Source organism: Bos indicus x Bos taurus, chromosome 19 (assembly GCF_003369695.1).
Source record: "Bos indicus x Bos taurus breed Angus x Brahman F1 hybrid chromosome 19, Bos_hybrid_MaternalHap_v2.0, whole genome shotgun sequence".
Lineage (NCBI taxonomy): Eukaryota > Metazoa > Chordata > Mammalia > Artiodactyla > Bovidae > Bos > Bos indicus x Bos taurus.
The window spans coordinates 54284965-54300431 of NC_040094.1; the positions used below are offsets into that span (position 1 = coordinate 54284965).

General features: G+C 49.9%; 1 protein-coding gene across 12 annotated transcripts in view; it reads left to right on the plus strand.

Moving 5' to 3' along the window:
• Positions 1–15467, plus strand: part of RBFOX3 (RNA binding fox-1 homolog 3) — a 441600-nt gene that overhangs the window by 308795 nt on the left and 117338 nt on the right. For 10 of the 12 annotated variants that reach the window (XM_027518175.1, XM_027518182.1, XM_027518172.1 and 7 more), the window contains one exon: positions 1291–1330. The exons of the other annotated variants lie outside the window; for them this stretch is intronic. The gene's annotated coding sequence lies outside the window, so the exon portion shown is untranslated. The remainder of the gene's footprint in view (positions 1–1290; positions 1331–15467) is intronic. 12 annotated transcript variants of the gene reach the window in all.

A 15467-nucleotide genomic window follows, 5' to 3' on the forward strand; every position in this document is an offset into this window, starting at 1 on the left:
GCAGCTCCCTGTTCTTCCTGGTGATTTCTTTTTTCTTTTCTTTTTCGTCTTTTTTAACACCATTCCTGGTGATATTGATGACGGTAATGACGGTGATTTTCTGCATTGTAAGAAAGAGGCCCAGTTGACTACCTTTTGATTCTGGAAGCTTTTCGGTTGTTTTTAACATGTTTATGTTAAGGGTTTTTTTTTTTGTTTAAAGTACACACACAGTGTGGATAGGGGGATGCCGAGTGACTTCTTAATGAGTATGTGGTTTCCTTTCAGAGTGATGAAAAAGTTCTAGAACCAGATATGGTGTGTACAACAATGTGAATGCAGTTAATACCACTGAACTGTACACTTTAAAATGGTTAAAATGGTAAAATGTTATGTGTATTTTATCATGTGCAAGATATGTACATATACAGTTATGAAACATTACCAAAATCAATAAGGAAAATTTAAGTCCAGAGAAAACACATACGTTCATGCACAGACATGCACCCTCATTTCTAATCTCCAAAGTGCCCGATGAGAAAAGGGCGGGATCAGGAGTCCAGACACACGTGTGCAGCCCCCAGGCCCCCAGGACGGGCCCCTTGATATCTCACATCCCAGGTTCCTGGGTTATAAAAGGAGCTAATATCTGGGCCCTGCCACTCCGCCACCAGCTCCGAGCTGCTCCTGCCAATGGAAGCTCCTGGAAGCAGCGCCTAATTCCAAACAGCACACAATGGTGGCTTCTGAAATCATGTGTTTGCTGGGATTTAGAACTGTCTTACTTCTCTTTAAGCAACAGCAGCAGCCCATCCACTTTTCCTTGTGTTCTCCTTTGACTACTGTTAAAACAGATTGGCAGGCCATGACTCTACACAGAGACGCACCTGGGGAGGCAGGGAGCCACAAAGTCCCCTTTGAAGGTAACCTCAAAACCAGGTGGGGGTGGGGAAGAAGAGAAGAGGTACCTCAGAGTTTGCGGGAAAGGGAAGAAAGAGAGAAAACACAAAGGAGTGCCCCAGAGTTGCAGGGAAACATGAGTTTGGAAAATCTGGATGGCAGGCCCAGGCTGTTCTGTTTCCCTTTGTCTCTGCCTGTTAAATCAAATGCCGACTCCCAGCCCCGCCAGCGCACAGACAGCCGCGAGAGTTTAACCTGGGCAGGTTTCCTCGGCCTCCCAGGGAGATAATGCCTCCTTTTCCAGATTTGACTAGTCAATGGGCAAATCACAGCTAGCAACCAGATGTATGATGGCGACATTGATTCTAATTCTCTCCCCTTTCTTTCTTTCTCTCTTTTTCTTTTTCTTAGAGAGCCCACAGTGCCTCGGGAAAAATTGGCTGAATAAAAGGTAGAAAGACTTTCTCTTTTTTCCCCCTGAATAGTTTTTGACAGATATGCGCATGTTGAACATCTTGGGAGCTGCTGACAGTGGGTGCTGGGGGGCTCTGAGTTTCCTATTTGCTCGAAGGAGGGGTTTGGTGGGGTCTAAGTGGGGTGGCTTATTTAGCTCTCTTCCCATGATAGGCCAGCCCAATATATACTGGGAAAGCAGGCCTGGGGAGCCAGGAGGGACACGAGAGAACAGGAGTTTGTTTAAAGGCGACGCTGCCTAGCAGCTCCGCGTGGCCGGGGAAGCTGCACTGGTTCCTTCCTGGTCCCTTCCCTTCACCTCCCCTTCTCCCACCCCAGGTACTCGGTGCCCAGCTGTCCACCCCCAGACTGCAGGTCTTCAGAACCGAGGGCAGCTCAGGCTCACTGGTCCAGGGTGTCCAACTCCCATCTGTGGCCTGGCCTCCTCGGGGAAGGGGCTCAGTTCCCAAAGCCAACCCCCATGGTGGAGGGGTGGGGAGCAGAGGGCGCTGGACATTTCTGACCTGAGCCCTGGGTCCTGTGTCCTGCCCACCCGCAGGTGCTCTCTCGTGTAGGCTCACTTGCAGACTTTTACTTTGGGGGAGGGGTAAGTTATTGTAAAGATAATGTGTATTTGTTGTGAACAAAATTAGAACACGCAGGTGTGCCATGTACTTGTCATCCTGGGTCCCAGGGGGCTTCTCCTTGCGGGCTCCTGGGTCTTGGCTGCAGGCCCCAGGATAGCCAAGCCTATCCACAGGGCAGAAACAGAAGTAAAGCTGTTGGTTGGGAGGAGTCTGAGGCCTTCCTGAGCCAAACACTGGAAATTTAGTGTGTTTTTTTCCCCCAAGCCCACGCTTGGCTCATCATGGACCAAATGGAGCTTGACTTGTCCAGGGAGTGTCTCCCAGATGTCATTCACCACAGGCCACAGGAGCTGTGTGGGGAGGACAAGTGGGCCCCGCTCACTAGCTTTCCATCAGGGGTCCTCTTCATGTGTCCCTGGATGATGCGTGACAGAGTCCCCAGGGAGTGACTGTCCTGGCTCTGTGAGTGCTCGATGCGTTTCTCCGTGGGAGGGGACAGAGAAAGTGGAGTCGGCCTTGCTCTCACTCTCTCACCAGAGTGTTGTAACCACAGAGAAGGCAGCTTCACACGGCAGCCTTCTTGCCAGGCCATCTTTATAAAATTGAGTCTCATTGTATGGGCAAGCATACAAACCAGTCTTCAGGTAAATTCGTCTGTGAGACAGAGAGTCCATTTGCACTCTAAGGATGATGTAGTGACCAGCTGGCTGGATTTTTGCACACTCAGTATTTTACTCAGCTTTACCAAAGTACAATGCATACACAATCAACTAGGTGTTTTCACAGTGTACAGTTTTACGTTTTGACATGATTATACCCGGGACATCATCGCTACAGTCAAGACACCAAACACATCCATCACCCCCTGAACTTTCCTGGTGCTCTTTAATCTCTTCCTCTCACCTCTTCCCAATCCCCTTTTCCTAGGCAAGCACTGATCTGCCTTCTGTTGCCATAAAATGATCTGTTTTCCCTAGCACTTTATATAAATAGAATCGCGTCTTATGTCCTCTCTTTTTCGGTTTAGCCTCTTTCACTAACACAATTGTGTTGAGATTCATCCAGGTGGTGGTATGCACCCACAGCTCACCCTTCTTGTCGCTGAGAAGCATTCCATGTTATGAAAGCACCATGGTTTGTTTATCCACTTAGTCCTTGAAGGAGATGTGAGATGTTTCCAGTCTGGGGCTATTACAAATAAAGCTGCCAGGAGCGTTCATGACCAAGTCTTTGTACAAGCACCAGCTTGCTTTTCTCTGGGGTAAAAGACCAAGAATGAAATGACTGGCTCCTATGGGAAGTGCATGTTGAACTTTTTAAGTAAATGCCAAACTCTCTTCCAAAGATGGCTGCAGCATTTCACATTCCCACCAGCCGTGTGTGAGGATCACAGATTTGTATGCTCACCGACACTCGGTGTTACCGGTCTTTATCCTTTTAACCACTCTAACAGGTGTGAAATGGTATTTGGCTGTGGTCCCATTGCATTGCCCTGATGACGAATGATGTTGATCATCTTTCATGTGATTATTTGACACCTGCATCTCCTTTGGTGAAGTGCCTGTTCAAATCTTTGCCTATATTTTTATTGGGTGGTTTTTTTTTCTTTTTTATGTTTAATTGGAAGATAGTTGCTTTAAAATGTTGTGTTGGTTTCTGCGGTACAACAACACGAATCAGCCATAAGTAAACATATATCCCCTCCCTCTTGAGCCTTCCTCCCACCCCTCTAGGTTGTCACAGAACACCTGGCTGAGCTCCCTGTGTTGTAATAGCGACCTCCCACCATCTACTTTACACATGGTAATATATATGTTTCAGTGCTACTCTCTCAACAGAGACGCAAATATAGAGAACAGACTTGTGGTTTGTTTTCTTATGGTTGAGTTTTGGGAGTTAGTTAGATATTCTGAATATAAGTCCTTTATTGGACACCTGCTTTGCCAATATTTTTCTTCCCATTGGTCTGACTTTTCATTCTCTCTATAGTGTCCCCGTGAAGAGCACACTTTTTCACTTGGATGAAGCCTAGTTTGCCAATGTGTTCTTCATAGATCATGCTGTATCTAAGATTTATTTAGCATGACCCAAAGTCACCAAGGTTTTTTCCTATACTTTCTTACAGACATTTTATAAGTTTCAGATACTCCATTAGGTCTGTGATTTATCTTGAGTTCATTTTTGTGTATAGTGGAAGGTGGATTGAAATTCATTTTTCTGCATGTGGATAGCCAGTGGATTCCGTATTGTTGTTGCTGTTGTTTAGTCTCTTAGTTAAGTCCAACTCTTTTGCGATCCCATGGACTGTAGCCTGGTAGCCTCCTGTGTCCATGGAATTTCCTAGGCAAGAATACTGGAGTGGATTGCCATTTCCTCCTCCAGGGATCTCATCAACCCAGGGACAGAACCCACGTCTCCTGCATTGGTAGGTGAATTCTTTACCAATAAGCCACCAGGGAAGCGCAGAATTCCATATTACGTATTTTAAAAACTGTCCTTTATCTATTGAATTGTCTTCTCAGTTTGAAAAGAAATTAGTTGTCATATATGTGTGGGTCCATTTCTGGATTTAGTTGCATTGACCTGTTTGTCTACCTGAATGCCATACCATACTACCACGATTATTGTAGCTTTATATTAAGTCTGGAGATCAGGTAATGTTGGCCCTCCAACTTTGATTAGCTATTCTAGGTCCCTTACATTTAGAATCAGCATGTGAATTGTTTTTTTAATACCAACTGGGAATTTGAATGGGATTACATTGAATCTATAGATCAACTTGGAGGATCATTGAATCTTAATATTATCTCCTGACTCTTAAACAAGGTATGTCTCCCCAGTTAGTTGGGGCGCCTTTCTCTGATCTATGGTTTGTGGTTCAGTGTATGGGTCTTACATGTCTCTTGTCAGATTTACCCCCTGCTGCTGCTGCTGCTGCTAAGTCGCTTCAGTCGTGTCCGACTCTGTGCGACCCCATAGATGGCAGCCCACCAGGCTCCCCCATCCCTGGGATTCTCCAGGCAAGAACACTGGAGTGGGTTGCCATTTCTTTCTCCAATGCATGAAAGTGAAAAGTGGTATCACATATTTTTTTGTTATTTTAAATGGCATTTTTTTTCCATTTCTGATTGTTGCTAGTGTATAAAAACAAAATTATGTTTTTTGATAGCAATCATGTATCCTGAAACCTTGCAAAACTCACCAGTTCTAGTAGCTTTTGTAGATTCAATCAGATTTTCTGCATATATGATCATGTTGTCTGTGAAGAAAGACAGTTTTGCTTCCACCCTTCCAATCTGGAGGCCTTGTATGTCTTTTCCTTGCCTTGTTTCACTGGCTAGAACCTCTGGTAGAACACTAAACAGAAGTGGTGAAAACAACCATTCTTGTTTTACACCTTGTGTTAAAAAGATAGTAAGCCTCTCACTGTTAAGTAGGATATTATCTGTAGGCTTTTCATAGGGCTCTTTCTATTTCTTGTTGCTCAGCCGTGTCCAACTCTTTGTGACCCCATGGACTGCAGCAAACCAGGCTTCCCTGTCCTTCACTGTCTCCTGGAGTTTGCTCACCTAGTTCCCTTCTATTGCTAGTTCGTTGGAAAATTTTTTCAGTTTTTTTTTTGTTAGAAACTGATGTTGACTTTTGTTAAATTCTTTTCCTGTGTCCATTGAAATGATCGTATGTCTTTCCATTTTTAGTTTGCTAAAAAAAAACTTTAAAAACTTGGTGAATTATATTCATTAATTTTCAAACCTTAGTCCAACATAGCCTTAAGTCTATCATCTCATTTTTTTTCTGTTTTTTAAATTTGTTCTTTATCCTCTTTTCCATCCTTTTTTGCTTTCTTTTAGATTGAGTATTTTTTAATCATTATTCCATTTTATCTCCATTCATGACTTATTAGCTTTACCTCTTACTTTGTTATTTTGATGGTTGTACTGTTTCCTCTAATCCTTTCAGATGGTTCTTCCCTCAAATGCATGTGCTGCTTAGGACTCAGCTGAATACTCAGTGGGAACCCTCTAGAACTCTCCAGGGTCCCCACTCTGTCCAGCTCTTTCCTCTCTGCTACAAGTCTTGCAGCTCCAGTCAACTTGGTCTCCCCAGCTCTCAGTTCTGTCTCAACTCAGGAATGACCCCAGGCTCTACCTGGGATCCCTGCACTTTGGCCTGAAACCTCTCTGGGTTAAAGCTATGAGGGCTCCCCTCTCTGGGTTTCCCTCCTCTCAGAGACAGATCATTGTCCTTCATCGTCTGGTGTCCAATGTCTTGAAAACCACTCTTGCCTCAAGGCACCAGGGTGGGAGGAGGGAGAGCTCCTGTGAAGGGAGTGGGCTGGTCCAGGCACCATGGACCTGACAGTGAGGGGTCTGAGTAGAGGGACAAACACCGTTGTCTCATTTTCCTTGAGAACGGCCCACCCCACCCCAACTCAATTAAGATGAATCTGCAACATCAAGAATTTAGATCTTAGAAGACTGTTACAAAGGGCTCTTCACAGAATTTCTTCTTAAGAAATTTCTGATTGTAAAGAATAAGTAGGGAGGGGGAGGATAATACCGCCAAGCCTCTCTAAACCTCAGTGATGGGGAGGTCAGGAAGCTCCCTGGGGTGGGGAAATCAGAAACCCCCTGTGGTGGGGAGGTCAGAAACCCCCGGGGTGGGGAGGTCAGAAACCCCCCAGTGGTGAGGCAAAAGGGAACTCAGAGTCCCCCAGCAGCCCCAACTGCCTCCCAGTTTAAGCATATCATAGCATATCAGGCGCAGCATCCACCTCAACCCCCATACAAGTAGCTGAGCTGGAAGGAGGACCTGTCAGACGCTAAGGCCACTCACTCCCCCAAATCACAGTCCCCAAGCCCTCTCCATGAGCCATGCACAGCTGGAGCTGCAGTCTTAACCCTCTATCTGTGCACAGCATCCCCCAGCCTATGAGGGGCTCACACAGCTGTTAACTCATACGACACGTTATCCCCATCTTACAGATGAGGAAACTGAGGCTTAGGATGGGTAAACGGTTTGCTCAGGCTCATGCTGCCCAGGCTTCTTTTTAAGCTGAGAATTTCCCTTGAGCAAAGTTGATGATCCTTATAAGAGAGTGTGGGTTTCTTGGGCTTGGGTATCTGAGCCCCTGCCCAGCCATGCCTCCACCTGCCACACCAAAGGAGCTAACTGACCAGCATGGGACACAGAGGACTAGGCCCTACCAGGCTAGCTAGGGCTCTCCTGACCTTTGACAGAGCATTTCCATTGTCAGGGTTGTTGGCAGACTAGCTTCACGGGACTGCAAGGTTTCTGACTCACTATAGAACTTTTTTCCAGGAATATCAGATGTCAGGAGTTTTTTGACATATATGCACATGTGTTTGGATTAGTGCATCACTTAGGCTGTCATCGTGGGGGAAAAAAGATGGGGGAATGTCTGATATGTTGATCACGAAGGGTTCACCCAATCCCACGGCTGTTTCTAACTCTAAGGCTACACTGTGCATTGATTCCCCTATATACGTACCTTCAAGTTGTGAACTTTCAAAAACTCAAGCGCGCTCCTTTCAATGCTAGCTATTTTGTACTGTACTTCTATACTTTTAAGGTACTGTACTGTCAGATTTAAAATGTTTATTTTTTGCGTTTGTTTTTTATGAATTATTTGTGTACCTGTTACAGTAAAGTCCTATGTAGCCAACTGTGTTAGTTGAATACCTAGGCTAACTTTGCTGGACTTATGAACAAATTGGATTTACAAACACGCTCTTGGAATGGAACTCTTTCCTATGTAGGGAGCTTACTGTACCAGCAGCATGGGTACCACTTGCCAGAAAATCAGCTCCCAAACCGTCGGGCTCTGTGTCGCAGGGACTGACAAGGGTCCCCAGTGCCTCCCTTGGTTTTCAGGCTGTATCCAGCTGGGTAGCTTTGGGCTACCTCTGAAAAAAGCAGCACATGAAACATTCGAGATGGGATTAGAGGACAACAGAAAGAAGAGCCTGTGTGTGCGCATCCATGTTTGTGCAAAAGTATAAAAACCCCGAGTTTGTGTTTTCCCAAGAGTATTAATTACAGTTGGAGAGGAGGCTTGTCCGGGCATGTTCCGCTTGGGCAGAGTAATTTATCATTCGGTTTCGAGGAGTGGAAGATGGGTCACGGTGCAGAGAGCAAGACACACATCTCTCTCTCTCTCTCAGACTTCACAGCTGCCCCACCTGCTCCGGGGTGGACGGCTTTGCCCAAGGCACGTGCCAGAGGGAGCATGGGGAGCTTGCAGGCAGCAGGCTGGGAGAGGAGGGAGACTGTGAGGCCTTGACACCATCTGCCTGAGACACAGCCCATCATGCGGAAAGCCTGTGAGGGTGGCTCGAAAGGAGAAACTGTGCAGTCTCTTGTGGATGATTGCCTCTGATGGGGGCAACAGGCAGAAAGACACGGGCACCAGCCAGCCTGGCTGCCCACCTCAGATCCCTTCTGATCTTACAGGCCTTCCCTCAAGGCCGACGGGAGGGCTGGGGGTCTCTGGGATCCACTGGGGAGGTCCACGAATAAGGTGGGTTTTATTCTTATCTGTGGCTGAAAAGCAGGACATACAGGCTCACCATTTAGTGTAGGTCCCTCACCACACAACAGTTATAAATCAGTCTCTCCCTGGCCTTGGTGAGGTGCTTGGAAAGGCAAAACCAGCCCAGAGGACTGCGCCGTCCTCCCTCTGCCCCTGCGTCCCTCCACCCTCTCCTGAGCACTAGGGTCACCCCTGTGTCTCCTGAGCTGCTCAGGCTCTCCCAGGACACTTTGCTTTTTGTCCTTTCCACCATCACATGCATGCTTCTGCCTCTCATTGCTGCAGGCAGATGCTGGACACCTGAGCCCCAAGTGACCACACACTTGCTTTCAGCAACAAGAGTTTTTCTGTAAAGTTATAAAGTATATAGTAATGAGTACTGGCCCCAAGTCCACTCTCCTGGCCACCCTTCCCCTTGCACGGCAGCCAGCAAACACTGAGCGGGGCCTGCTCCTGCCAGAATCCTTCCGGGAAGGCCCTGGGCGGCCCCAGTGATTTGGTCCAGGATGGTGCCATGGGCACCTACTGTGTGCCAAGGGCTGTGCTAGGTGCTCAGGATGCCACCCTGAACCAACTAGACTGATACTCGAGCAAATAATCACCCTCTCCTGGTGGTGGGCAGGGGTGGGGGGCAGATGCACTTCCAGCCAGTCTAAGGGAATAAAGGGAAAACCACTCGGAGGCAGAGGCCCAACTTGCCTCCAAAGATGTGCTTTCATCTTCTGCTCTGCTCTCGGGGCTTCTGTGCTTCGTCTGCTGGAACTAGCCTTCCAGGACTTGGCTCACAGAACCAGGGGTCTCAGGCAAGCTAGCAAGGAATCTCCAGGCTTCTTTGCTGGGTGTCCAGCCTGCTGACTCTCTGGTACTTGCAGATGCGTTGGAGGGAAGGAGGGAAGGACAGGAGATACAGGAACGAGGATGGAGCAGAGCAAGATGGGGTTGAAGGAGCATCCACAGCAGCTTCTGTGCAGGCCAGGCTGAGAGGTCACTACCCAGAAGGCTGAGGGTCCCCGATGCTGGCCGGGCTCCAGAGACTCCTGAACTTGCAGATGTGGGGTTTTTCCTTCTCCAGTTTTGTGATGAATAAATTCACTTGTCTCCTCACCCCCACTTTCATACCTGCTTCTCTCTTCATTCTTATACCTGCAAATTCCCTTGATCAAATTTATAATGGTGATCATTTATCAAGCAACACCTATGTGTCAGTTCCTTCACCTTGGTGATTTCTAAACTTCATAATGATCCAGGAAAGTACATGATGCTATCTCATTTTTCCAAAAAGGAAACTGAGGCTCAGAGAAATTAAGAAACTTTCTCAAAGCCATACTGCAAGTCAGCAGCTGAGCTGGAATTAGCCTCTGTCTGAGTGATGTTGGATCCAGGCTCCTTCCTGCCCTAGCAGATTGACTCTCAAGAGATGCCCGGTGCCATCAAAGATATCTCATGTTCTCTTGATCAAGGGTAGAAGGATAAGACCGCTAATGGAGCCAAGAAGCCGTCCCCACTCTGCTATGGGTGCTGGCTCTGAAGAAATCCTTAGGATGAGTGGAAATGGTCTTAAGGTCTTCCTCCTTCAACACCTCCTAACCCTAAAACCCAACCCTAACCGTAACCCGGCCCTCCCCCCTTTTAAAGACTGTGCTCAGGGGTTTTAATGATGATACTTTCAAAGTCTAAGTTGGACCTTGTAACTTGCCCCTCCTCAACTCAAATCCTCTCAGGACTGCCTGTTCCTTTAGCGAAAAGCCAGTCATCAGAACACCCTCCCGTGTAAGACCTCATGAGATCTGGCCCCATCATCTCTCTGACCACCTTTTCCATTAGCTCCCCTTCAGTTTCCTTACTCCACTCCAAGGGGCCGCTTTGACTGTTCTCTGAATAGCCAAACACGTCCCATGACAGCCTTTGCCTGGGCTATTCCATCTGCTGGAACATGCCTCCCAAAGAGCCTTAGGGCTCCTTCCCTTGGCTCCTCCAGCTTGGCCTGAACATCACCTCTGCAATTAGGCCCACCCTGCTCCTGCCTTCTCTCTCTCTCTTTTTTTGCTGCGCGGGTCTTCATTGTGGCCCTCCAGCTCTTTGTTGCACTGTGCAGACCCCTCCATTTGTGGCACACAGACTTAGTTCCTCAATCAAACTTGCGTGCCCTGCATTGGAGGGTGGATGCTTAACTGCTGGACCACCAAGGAAGTCCCCATGTTGTCTTCCAATTGGAGACTGGATAGCGGTACAGTTGGGTGCATTCAGAATTGCCTGAATGATTATCTCCAAAGAGCGCTGGCTCCTGGGGTGTCCCTCGTGGTATGCCACAAGGCTCTGCTCTCAACCCTAGCCTAGTCGGCGTTTTTATCCGTGATTTATGTAAGCGTGCAATAGGCATGATGATCAGATTCTTGTTTACCTGAAACTGAGACGAATAACTAATACTGCCCAGGACCCTAGATGAAACTGAACTAAACTCAATAAGAATAAATGAAAAATACTGCTCTTGGTCCAAAAATACTAAGTTGATGAATGTAAGAGAAGGAAGGGGCGAGGGTTTTAAATGATGGTCAGTTCAGTACAATTAAGGGGGTTGTCTTGTCCATGAAGGCTGCTGTAACAGAATGCCACAGACTGGGCAGCTTATCAAGGAAAGATATTTACTGCTAACAGTTCTGGGAGCCGGAGTCCAAGATCAGGGTGCCAGCAAGGTCGGGTCCTGGTCAGGGCCCTCTTTTGGGGTGCAGATCGCTGTTTTCTATTTTCTCATTGTGTCCTCACATGGAAAGCAGAAGCAGGAAGTAATCAGGATACTAATCCCACCACAGGGGCCCCACCATCATGACCTCATCTGACCCTAATCACCTCTCAGAGGCCCCACATCCTAATGCCATCTCATTGGGGTCAGAGATTCAACATAAGAATTTCCCTAGATGGGGAGGGGGACAAAAACATTTAGTCCATAATAGTGACAAAACAGTGATGAATAGTGACAAAATAGCTTATCCAGGCTGGGGACACTGTTACCTGTAAACCAAGAGTGTCCCAGACAAGCTGGAGGGTGCGGTCACTCTGAGTAGAAGCCTCGAAGGCTCATGTTATTTGGATTGCATGATTGAAGGCACATTCCCAGATTATGCAAAGGGGAAATTGGTTGGAGCCTCCCTAGACCCTTGGGTTCACTTTGAAGTCATCGCTATGAAGGTTCACTAGGACTGTTCAGCCAGTGGAGGAAGACTGGGTAGCCAGACTGTCTGTCTTGGAGTGTCCGAGGGCTGGGCTGCTGAAGGAAAAGGTGGTTTTCTCCATGTGACCTTAGATCCACTGAAATCAGAAGGAGGAGTCCAAAGGGCAGGTTTAAGGGCAGTCTAAAGGGAGAACTGTCGAAGGACGACAGCTGGCCAGCGATGGATGGGTCCCTTCCATCCTTGGAGGCTGCAGAAGAGTCTCGTCTATTGAAAGGGGAGGACCAGGTGGCTCTTCTGAATGGGAGGCAGTGCTGAGTGTCTGCCACAAGTTAACTGTTTGGGAAGGAGACTCTGCCAGCACCTGTTTAAATCAGGACATGGGGAGAGCCCCCCAGGTGTGACGACATGTGAGGGAACAGATGTGAGTTCAAACCTGTCTTCCCTATGCACCCCATCTTTCCCTTGCTCCTCTTGCCCCTGATGAGGTTTCCACTTCCCAAGCCCCTCTCCTGCTGCTGAATTATTGAAAGTGTCATTTGCTTTATCACTGTGCTGGAGGGGGACCGTCGCAGAGCAGCTTGCTTGGGATTGTGTGGACGGTGGCCCTTAGAATCCACTCCCTGGCCCCACTCGGTGGGGGCAGCTGCTCCCAGCCCCCTCCTCCTTCTCCCTTCATCATCTCTCACTCATAACTGCTGGTGTTCTTACTGGAGGATGCGGCATCCTCTCCATGTCTCATGCCACCAGCCAGGAGGGCTGTAGATTGAGTCTGTGGCAGAAGTCACCACCCAGCACAGGTGGACAGCCAAGTCTCTGTGCTGGGGCCCTGGGACATCCCCCTGCGACCGACCAACTGAAGGTCTCCTGGGTGCACATGGGTGGACATGGCCTGCTGACTGGGGGCCACTCTGATGCATATGCCACCTTGGTATGTTTGTGGGGATAGAGTCATCGTGTGTGCAGGGCAGAACCTGTGTGTTTGAGTATGTGTGTGTGTGTGCAGAAATGCATGCAGCTGTGTTGTGGGCTCCTGCACTGCCGTGTGTGTGCACTCAGGCATGCATTTTTTTAGCAGACATCCTAGAGCTTAATTTGACACAGGCCCTGCCCGTGAGACATTGCTATCTGATCCAGTCTTCCCAGAGAAGATGTTGGTGTGGCCACCCCAGAGCAGAGGATGCCAGGAGACAGGCGACTTATTCAGGGGCAGTGCAGGCGGCATGGGCAGGTCCCCAGGGGATAGAGAGGCACACAAGAAATGGCAAGCCCCCAAAATGCTCTGGGTGGGGAGTGCAGAACTCCCACCCGCATCCCAGAGGTGCGGTGTGAAGTTTGCTGGAGCCCCAGACCCTCCAGACCTAAGCTCGTTGTCTGGTCAACAGTGACCCAGACCATGGAGGAAACTGCTTTTTCTCTCCATGAGGGCTTGGCCCCCACCCCTGCCTTCCCTAAAGGGCAGCCCAGCCATGCTCCACAGCCTTTAAGTTCTCTTCAGACCCTTTTGTAGGTATCTGCTGTGTGCCTAGCCCCACGATGGCTGCTCCCCCTTACAACAGGCAAGGCCAAGCCCCTGACCTCCAGGAGCTGCCCATCTCCCAAGGCAGAGATGGTAAGTCTGCGTAAAGGGCAAGGCCACTTGACCAGGCTGGAAGCCACAGAAAGTAAGGACGGGGGCTCCTGACAGCCTGTGGTGGGCACTGTGGTCCCCGTGAGCTTTCTGAACCCAAAGCCTGGCTCCACAGGGCCCTCTGGACACACTCAGAGGAAATGTGACCAGGTGCCAGCTCTGAGCACCGTATCGACAGGTGTGGGCACTCATTACCTCAGTAAGGACCCAGAGGAGGATGGTCAGGGACCTGGAGTGGGCATAGAGGCCTTCCGAAAAGCAACAGGGCACCAGACCCTTCCTCAAGCTTGCAGGGAGGCAGGGAGACCCACGTCAACTCTGATGTCCCGTTTCTCCATCACTCATCCTCAGGTGGTACGAGGGTACAAGCCTTTTATGCATCTCCTTTGATCACTGATCACTTGGTCAGTCTTATCAGATCACTGAAACAGCTTAGAAGCAGAGTTGTCACCTCAGTTAGAAATGAGGAAATTGAGGGTCAAAGCATGGCTGTGACTGGCAGAGCTGGGTTTGCAAATTCTTGGGCCTCCGAAGCCTCCAGCCATGTTTGCTCACTGGCTCATAAGCGCTTGCACCCCCAGGGGGCCCTGGAGCTCATTAGACCCGCTAGAAATCAGGCAGGGGCTTCCTGGGGCATCAGGCCTTCTCTGAACATCTTTGCCATCCTCCAGTGTTTGTGGCTTGTGAAGGGGCTGTGACACAGTTATAGAGCATTCAACAAGAGCACACAGACACCCCTGCCCTCTGAGCCCTTCCTCCTGTACCTCCACACTTCCCCGCACCATCAGCATCCTTGCCAGCCCCAGAGGTGTAAAGCCTGACATCACTACTTCTGTCCTGGTGCCTCTTTGGGGCTCGTCCAGCCTGGGAGTCACAGGCTGGGCCTTAAACAGGAGCCAGGGTACCCAGCCAGAGGCTCCCAACCCCAGAGCCCCACCTCCTCCTTCTCCATCCAGCCTTCCTCCCTACTCAGCCAGGCCCCCTTGGGTGGAGATGATGGGGTGTGGATGGGGTGGCCCCCACTGAGGCCAGCCAGGAACCTCCCTGTGCCCCCACACTCCCTCAGGTGTCCTTAATGGGGTGGGAGGGAATCCTAACAGGAGCGAGCCAAAAGCCCCGCTGTGGGCAAGGAAGAGCTGGACTATCAGAAGTGGTCCCCGTCCTCTCCCAGTCTGAGGACACCAGCCAGGCCCAAGGGCAACAGGAAGCTTACCACCTACTGCCCCTCACCAGTGCATAGGAACCCCATCCCCAAGTCCCGCCTCTGGGCCTCAGTTTTCCCCACTGGAAGAACCCTTAAGGATCATGGGAAGAATGGCTCCTTTCATCTCTTCCTTTTGTTCCGTCATAGAGGGGGCGATGGCCTGGGGGGAATCTGGTCTTCAGGCCGACAGACGGATTAGCCTCCTGCCTGGCCAGGTCCCTAGGTAGCTTGTGACCCCTGGGCAGCCCTGGCCTGAGGCAATGGTCAGGGAAGCCAGCCAGCCAGCTGGGCCAGCCTGCTCTGGGCAGGGCTGAGCAGGACTCCAGAAGCCCGGATGCTCTGCAGGGTTGGGTGTCCAGCAGCACAGAGGCTCATAGGGAGAGCAGCTCAGAAGATGCTGAGGCAGGCCAGGTGTGGGGCAGACACACACACATGGGGTCCCTGGCACCCCCACCCGCCGCCAGCCCCTGCACAGCACTCGACTTCTGACCTGGCAGCAGCAATGCCTCATCTCAACTTGGCCTCAATCCAGGGCCCAGAGCCAGCAGCTCCCCCTCCCAGACTTGGGGCTGGGGTCTCGGGGGCAGGTCTCACCTCTGTTGCTAACATCTTCCATCTTCCCACCTCTGAAGCCAAGAGAAACCTTTTGAGAAAACAAACGGTGGTCCTTTTTTCCCCACTCTCTCTGTTTTTCTCAACCTCAGAGAAGGTCTCCCCTTCCCCACCCAGTATCCGTGAGATCGATCAGGTGGAAGGTTTTGCCTCCCCACCCCGGCACCATGGGAGCCTCCCTTAGACCCCACGTGGGAGTGCGGGCGTCCAGATGGGGAAGCTCAGCTCTGAGCACAGAGCTGGGCAGCAGGAGTGACTGGACCGGACACTGCTGGGCAGGACCCAGCAGATGGGCAAGCCCAGAGCAGGCGCTGAGCTGAACAACCTGGGAAGGAAACCCGGGAGACCAGGCAAGGGAGAGGACAGGCAGCGGGAGCAGAGA